This window comes from Mastomys coucha, unplaced genomic scaffold, assembly GCF_008632895.1.
Source record: "Mastomys coucha isolate ucsf_1 unplaced genomic scaffold, UCSF_Mcou_1 pScaffold22, whole genome shotgun sequence".
Classification (NCBI taxonomy): Eukaryota; Metazoa; Chordata; class Mammalia; order Rodentia; family Muridae; genus Mastomys; species Mastomys coucha.
Window position 1 is genome coordinate 60,324,541 of NW_022196905.1, and position 8,614 is coordinate 60,333,154.

General features: G+C 42.6%; 1 non-coding gene across 1 annotated transcript; it reads left to right on the forward strand.

The window, feature by feature from the left end:
* The first annotated feature begins 2,876 nt into the window (after nucleotides 1-2,876).
* On the forward strand, nucleotides 2,877-2,983 carry LOC116071558. The gene has a single exon (XR_004110969.1). It is a non-coding gene; the product is annotated as a U6 spliceosomal RNA (small nuclear RNA).
* Nucleotides 2,984-8,614: the final 5,631 nt, after the last annotated feature.

Here is an 8,614-nt window from a genome sequence, read left to right on the forward strand (position 1 = left end):
TTACAGTATTCACCTAGCACTTTATTTAAAAATAATGATATAACCCACTGAGTGTTAACACAATTAACATACTTAGATGAAATAATATTTTTAAATGTATTAAAATAATGGCATTGTTTTGCATTTTTTCCAATTTCTTAGTGTTTGGCCTAGTAAGGAGACTGCTACACATACATATTGTATCTATACTCAAAGTACTGCAGGATCGCATGTCAAGTAAATTTTAGAAAATTCCACCCTGTATTCAAGAGAAAGGTAGCAAGGTAAAAATGAATTATTATTTTTATAATTATAAAAACAGTTACAGCTTCACTGATCTACCTCCCCCCACCCGGTACTAGTGACTTCCAGGGGTCTTCATATCCTGTGCTAAGAGCGAGTCCTCTGGGCCAGGCTTAGGAGTGCATGCCTTTAATCCCAGCACGTGGGAGACAGAGGTGGGTGGAGCTCTGAGAGTTCATGGCCAGCCTGGTCTACATATTGAGTTCCAGGAGACCAGGGCAGTCAAGGCTCTGTAGAGAAACCCACCTTGCCCTCAGAAAAAAACCTGTACTCTAAACAACTTGCTGTGCAAAATTCAAGGTTTTGAGGGGAATTTGTATTTCAATAAGGATTAAATCTCCTGCAGGAGCCTTGGTCTCTCATGGAGCATTTCAGGAATGCCTTAGGTCCTTTATTGCACTGCAGTTCCTGGGTTGCTCTGCTCACTGCTAAGCTTACCCTCTGGCTTCCTCCCGAAGAAGCTTCTGGGAGTCCATGGCCGCAGGATGAATCTGTGAGACACAGAAAAGGGGAAAAGCAAAGAGACTCAGGCCAACCGTGCAAGCATAAGACAGCCTTGAACTCTGACCCTCCTACTTCCGACCACCCCAGTGCTTGGATTGCAGGTGTCCCCCACCACAGCCAGTTTTATATGATGCTGGAAATCTTTACTGTGTGCTGGGCAAGCATGCTTCCCACTAGGCTATATCTCCATTCCCTTCTCCCTTTTATTGATTCAAACTTGTCTTGGTTGGTGGTCCTAGGGCTTACTATGCACACTTTCCACCACCAAGAGACACCCCCATTCCAGCTCCTTCAACTTGCCAGAATGTGTCTCTTTTGCTCAGTGGATAGAGAAGGGCCTGAGGAGTAATTAGCCAAGAACTTGAGATTACTAACTCTCATTGCCCCTATTTTCAGCAATTAGATGTAGTTCTTCATCATATTATAAAATATACTGAGACTATTGTATGCTTGTTTATTTTAATTAAATCATTGAAAATCAGAAATGATATCATATCTAGACATTCCTAGCAATGCAGAGACTTCCCAGAACTTGTAGCTGCATATTTTTTTTGTGTAATTGCATTGTGCTAATCAACTAAAATGGCCCAGTAGAAATGTTAATAAATAAACATAGTCATAATTATAATCCTAGACATAGCCCATTGCCAAGGACCTCAAGAAGTCATTGAATCCATCCCTCTGCCTCCAGACCTGCTTGCTCCTCCAATCAACTCGTGATAAAGGTAAGGTCACAAATGTTCTACAGTGGGTCTTTTTACATATTGCTCTATATATTTCAGCACACACAAAAAGATAGCAATGGATTCGAGCTACTTACAAAACAGTAAAGACGACAGAGTTGAAAACGTGATTGCAGGAAGATTTAACTTCTCTCTTACTCCTGCTTCCCTCTTCTTTCTCTCTTGCCTTGGGCATTTCCCTTCCCATCTTCCCTCGATGTGGTCATGGCCAGGCTTCACTTCTCTACTCTCTCCCTCTCTCTGCCTCTATTAACCTCTTAACTTCCCTCCCATACCCTGAATAAACTCTATTCTACACTAAAAAAAAGAAGAATATTTAACTTATCAAATAATCCTTTATTTTTATCTGAAAATAAAGTACAGCATACATTTTAATTAAACACACACAAACCTACTAAATTTATATGGACTAGATATGATTCTAGATCCTGATGGTTGTTACAGAGCTTTATTTATCTCCTTTTTTTTTTTGGAGATGGGGTCTTGCTATGCATGCTGGCTAGTTTTATGTCAACTTGGCACAAGTTAGAGTCATCTGAAAGGAGGGAATCTCAATGAAGAAAATGTCTCTATAAGATCAGACTGTAAGGCATTTTCTTAGTTAGGAATTGACGGGGCATGGTCCAGTCCACTGAGGGTGGTGCTATCGTTGGGCTGGTGGTCTTGGGTTCTACAGTAAAGCAGGTTGGGCAAGCCATGGGGAGCTAGCCAGTAGGGAAACCTCCTGTATCAAAGTTCATGCCTTGACTTCCTTCAGTGATGAACAGTGCTGTGGAAATGTAAGCCAAATTAACCCCTTTCTCCCCAACTTCCTTTTGGTCATGGTGTTTCATCATAGCAATAATACCCTAACTAGGCCCAGCCTAGAATTCACTTTGTAGTCCAGGCTAGTCTCAAACCCACAGTTCTGCTGCATATGCCCCACAGTGCTAAGATTACACGCATGGACCACTACACCCAACTGAGGCTTTTACTGGGGGTTTTTAAATCTAGTTCTACTGAAAGCAAAATATGTTTAAATGTGTGTTTTTAAAGTTTTGGAATTTCAAAAGATACACACACTGTGACCTTTACCTACAGGAGAATGTTAAGAAAGATCAGATTTGTACCAGATCATAGAATCCTTTTTAGTACCTTAAAGATTAGTTGAAGTTGGAGGAATGGCTCAGCGGTTAAGAGGACTGACTGCTCTTCCAGAGGTCCTGAGTTCAATTCCCAGCAACCACATGGTGGCTCACAACCATCTGTAATAGGATTGGATGCCCTCTTCTGGTGTGTCTGAAGGCAGCTACAGTGTATTCATATAAATAAATAAACCTTAATAAATACATAAATAAACAAATCTTTGTGCTCGCTTCGGCAGCACATATACTAAAATTGGAACGATACAGAGAAGATTAGCATGGCTCCTGCCCAAGGATGACATGCAAATTCGTGAAGTGTTTCATATTTTTTGCTGGGCGGTGGTGGCATACACCTTTAATCCCAGCACTTGGGAGGCAGAGGCAGGCGGATTTCTGAGTTTGAGGCCAGCCTGGTCTACAGAGTGAGTTCCAGGACAGCCAGGGCGATACAGGGAAACCCTGTCTCGGAAAAAAAAAAAAATTAGTTGATTTATGAGAGAAAAATCAAAAGACAGCATGCTAAATGATAGCCTTTTGCTTGGGCTCTGTGTCTGTTTCTAAAAAGATAATTTCAGTGTTTGGGATACCCCCACCGCCACCAAATACTAAGACAGTCTTCTGAGGTACTGTGGTTGTGAGTCACTAAACCACTTGACCAGAATGCTTGGAGCTTGTGGGCCAGAGCTTAACTGTCCAGCCAATCAGAGAGGTATTGCTTTCCAGGTGTCAGGGCATGTGGAGACGTATCCTCTGTTTCCTTTCTCCCAGTGCCATTCTCTGGACCAAAGCAGATCTTCTAGCCTTGATTGTGTCCAGTGAACAAGCATTTGCAAGTCAGTCAGGCTGGCCTTAAGGTCGATTGAATAAATTCTCACATCACTGAATGTCCCATTTGAAAAATATCTCCAGAAAGACTACCTGCTCCCTACACACACACACACACACACACACACACACACACACACACACACACACACACCACTCCCCAGACAGCTCCTCCTGTGCTGAGGACTTTTGTTCTGAGGGATATATCCTTGAGCGGAAGAGGGCGTCAGCTGGCGGTGCCTCGCTGAAACAGACACCATCCCAAAAATCTCTTATCAAATGGATTCCAGATTGGACACAGAGAATATGGCACATGGAGTCGGCGGGGGGGGTGGGGGGTAAAGGTGTGGAACCGAAACCACAATCCATAAAAAGGTCGGTAAAGTGAGGCTGGGGAGAAGGTTCAGTGGGCAAACTGTTTGCTACACAGGCATGCAGTCCTGAAGTTTGGATCCCTAGCATCCACACAAAAGGTTGCACACTTCCCTAGTTAGGGTGTCTATGGCTATGATGAAACACCACGGCCAAAGAGCAAGTTGGGGAGGAAAGGGTCTGTTTGACTTACACTTGCATAGCACTGTGCATCATTAAAGGAAGTTAGCATACGAACTCAAACAGGGCAGGAACCTGGAGGCAGGAGCTGATGCAGAGGCCATGAAGAGTCTCTGCATGGAACATGGCACTGCTTACTGGCCTGTGCACCATGGCTTGCTCAGTCTTTTGAAACCTAAGACTACCAGCCTAGGTATGCCCTCCTCCATCAATTCTTAACTAAGAAAATGTCTTGCAGTCTGATCTTATAGAGGCATTTCCTCTATTGAGGTTCCCTCCTTTCAGATAGCTCTAGTGTGTGTATCAAGTTGACATAAAACTAGCTGACACAAGAATGATGGTGCCTGTGTCTATAACCCTAGTGCTAGGGGGATGGGACAGATAGGTTAATGCTGAAGGCTTGCTGACCAGCTAGTCCAGATTAAATAGTAAGCTCTAAATTCAATGAGAGACCTTGTCGCAAAAAAATAAATGGAGAGCAGAGCATGAGAAATACATTCAACACTGACCTCTGACCTGGACAGTAAACACACACACACACACACACACATACACACACAGAGAGAGAGAGAGAGAGAGAGAGAGAGAGAGAGAGAGACAGACAGACAGACAGACAGACAGACAGACAGAGAGACAGAGAGACAGAGAGACAGAGACAGAGACACAGAGAGAGAGACAGAGACAGACAGAGACAGACAGAGACAGAGACAGAGAGACAGAAAGAGAGAGAGACCTAACTGTTGCAAAAGATCTTGTTAAAAAGATGAAAAAACAAAGGTCGAACAGAGAGGAAATCCTTGCGAGCAGTATACCTGGCCAACATCCTGTATCTGCAGGAGATGGAGAACTCTCAAAACCCAATATGAAAACAAAAGCCAATTAGTAAGCGGGAAAGGACACTTCATTAGAAAGGGGAAACAGTAGGCACATAAACACATTAACAAGTGTTCAACATCGTTAGCCATTAGGGAAATTAATTAAAAATATAATAAGATCTCACTGTGCACCTATTAAACAACTAAAAATTTTGGTTATGCATGCTGTATACATGAACGTGTGCATGTGTATGTGAAGGCCAGAGGTGGACAGTTGTGTCTTCCTTGATCAAGCTCTTCCTTGTGTATTGAAGCAAGCTCTCTTGCTGAACCAAGAACTGATTGACCTAGCTAGTCTAATCAGCAGCTCGCCCTAGGATCCACTATGGTCACTGCCTGGGCACTAGAATTACAAGAAGACTGCCATGCATACTCACTTGGCATTTTCATGGGTACTGGGGGATCTAAACCTAATTCCTCACCCTCTTACAACAGAAATCTTTTTCCATTGAGCCACCTCCCAGGCCCCTAAAATATTTTGAAATGTAATAATAACACTAGGTTCTTGGAAAGATGCAAAGAAACCAGATCTCTTTGGGAATGTAATATTACATTCTCTGGAAAGATTTGGCCGTCGCTTATAAAACTAAGCATGTACTTACCACACAACCTGACAGCTTCCCTCTTGACCCACAGCAGATATATAAACCCGTATTCAGCAAGATTTTACTTGTGATAGCCCAAACCTGAAGACAACCTCATGTCTTCAACATGGGCCTGGGTAAGACAATCGTAGGTCCACGCCTTAGACTGCTGTAGAAATGAAGAAGAGTAAAGCATACCACGTACGACAGCCACTCTCAAGACAACGAACATTGCACAATTCTACTTCTTCAACATAGTTACTATCACGAAGCTACAGAGTCAGGGGCCAGTGGAACACCGAAGGGCAGTGGAACAAACACGAAGAGGCTCGAAGGCTGTCCTGTGGAGAGGGAGAAGTTAATCAGGTTGTTAGTTACAAGAATCTGTGGAGAGATTAAAATCTCATAGAGTTAAAACAATGAAAGAAGGGATGCACTGGCCAACAGTACAGACGGACTGGGAAGAGGGCTGGTCAGTTAAGAGTGCTCACTGAGCCATCTGAAGAATGGTAGTTTAGATCTCAGCACCCATGGGGCAAACTGAGCCTCCTACAAACATCTGTAGCCTCAACTCGGGGGGATCCCACAACCCTCTTCTGGCCTCTATAAAACCAAACCCATGTGAGTGAAGATATCCACGTAGATGTAAATAAATAAATAAATAAATAAATAAATAAATAAATTTGCACTGGAACACACACAAAGAAGTATCAGTACTAGGTGGACCCTGGGTGAGGTCTGTAGTCTGTTTCCATTTTTGCACCAATGTTTTTTGTTTGTTTGTTTTTGGAGTTTTTTTGTTTGTTTATTTTGGTTTGGTTTTTTGATGCAAAAGCAAGAGGTTTATTTTTCGGTGTAATGGTTTCAACCCTCAGTCTCTCAAGGAGAGTGACTAGAAGGTGACCCCAAGTGGCTATTACAAGCAGTTTTTTATGCACTAATGTTTATTTCCTGGTTTCACACTGTACTATAGTTATACAAGATGCCCTCACTAGAGGAAGTTGAGGGAAGGCCATAAGGGACTTTATGTATTATATTTTTTAACCTCAGATGTTTAATTCTTTAAAAATGAAAGTTAAAGAAAAGGGGTTGGGATCTCGTTCAAGGAGAGAAGTGCTTGCCTTGCAAAGTGAAGGCAGGTGTGGTGCCACAACCAGGAATCCCGCCCTGGAGAGGTGGAGACAGCAGGATCTGTGAAGCTCCCTGGCCAGCTGGTCTTTCCTAGTTAGTGGGCTGAAGGTTCCATGAAAGAACCTGCCTCAAAAAGTAAGGGAGACATGAACTGAGGAGACACCTGCTATCAAACTCTGGCCTCTACACACATGCACATACACAAACATGAGCACATGCATACACACACAAAAGAGAAGAAAGTTAAAGGGACAGACCCCGAAGACAAACTTTCTCACACTGAGTCCCTTTTCCTCCTCCTTCCCTTCCTATTCTCCCTCCTCCCCTTTCCTCCTCCTCCCCTTCCTATTCTCCCTCCTCCCCTTTCCTCCTCCTCCCCTTCCTATTCTCCCTCCTCTCCTTGTGCCTTGTCTTTCTTTTTTAGATATTAGAGATTAAACCCAACATCCTGTGCATCCTAAGCAAATGTTCTCCCACTGAGCTATAACTCCTGAGCCTCTTTCTTAATTTAAATATATATTTACATATATATATTTAAATAAAGGCACACATGTATCTATATATCTAATCTATATCTATATCTATATCTACATCTATATCTATATCTATATATAAGCTATGGTGTACTGAAACTTCCTCCACCTCTTTCTGGGACTTCAGACTGTTCACAATTGTGATTTTTCTCCTGAGCACCTGGCAGATGGCATCCACTGACCCATAAGACGTTAGGACCATAAAATTTGCTGTGGCCAAGGAAATGTGAACAGATATGACACTAATCACTTCTATAAGAAAGTGTGAAGCCAGGGTATGATTCTAAGTGCCTTGAGCAACACAGGCTGTGACAACTGGCATTGAGATGAGGTGCGAGTGGAGAACAGACCGTGGTTATGTCACCCTGGAGATCTGGGAGCACTCCTGGCATAGCCAGTCCACGTGACCTGGAAATAAAGACAAAATGATCTGACCTTTTGAAAGTCAATTTGGCAGGGCTGGTTCTTTCTTTTGACACAGGAATTCAACTTGTATTCAGGAAGTAGCTATCGTTGTTAACTCAGGAAACACCATGTAAAACTTTAAGCATCAAGATGCTGAAGAAGAGATTGTTACAATAAGGGGGTCCAGCAAGGGAGAAAATCGACCCAGCCTTGGAAATGGCATGAGGTAGATGTTCAAAGATAGGTGTGCCTATAAAATGATGCTGTGCAAACATTCAGTGCCGTTAGCCATTGTACTGGAACATGCTTATGTTTTGATGTTAAATGAAGAAAAATCACTTGTGTATAGATGAGGCATCTAAGCATGCCCAGAAAATACTGCATGCACAGCAGTCACTGCCCCAAAGAAAGGAAGCAAACAAGAGACTGGACATGATGCTTGCAGTACATGTAACCCTGAGAATTTAATGTTCCAGATATATAAAGAATTCCCACAGTCCAAATAAATGTGGGCAAAGATGTAGAGATAAGGAAGCTTCCACAGCAATGTGAACAAATACAACTGTGACCAAAAAAATATATAGGAGTTCCTCAGGATGCTAGAAACAGAATAGCCATGTGATCCCAGTGCCTACTACTTCAGTGACCTGAAGTCAGATGAGAAAGCTGTCTGCACTGCAGTGTTGACTGCAGAACTAGTTGACAACTGCCAAGGTATGTGTATATGCTTCAGCCAAGCTAGTGTCCATCTAGGTGGATACAGAGCTACAGTTTGATGGGAACATCTTCCAATGCTCGGTAGCACAGCAGAATTTATGGTTGACCGTAATTAACTGAGTATTGTGAAGTAGCTGGAAGATAAGGTCTTCGATGGTCTTAACACAAAGAAATGATCTCTGTCTGATATGGCAGTCAGCCACTTTGCCTGATCCATCATTCGTGCTGCATACATGAATTCGTATGTCATGTAAATATGTAGTTGTATTGTGAACAAAACCAAAAATATTTTAATGGCCAAAAGCTATCTGTAGTGAGTTGCAGAAAATGCACTGTGAA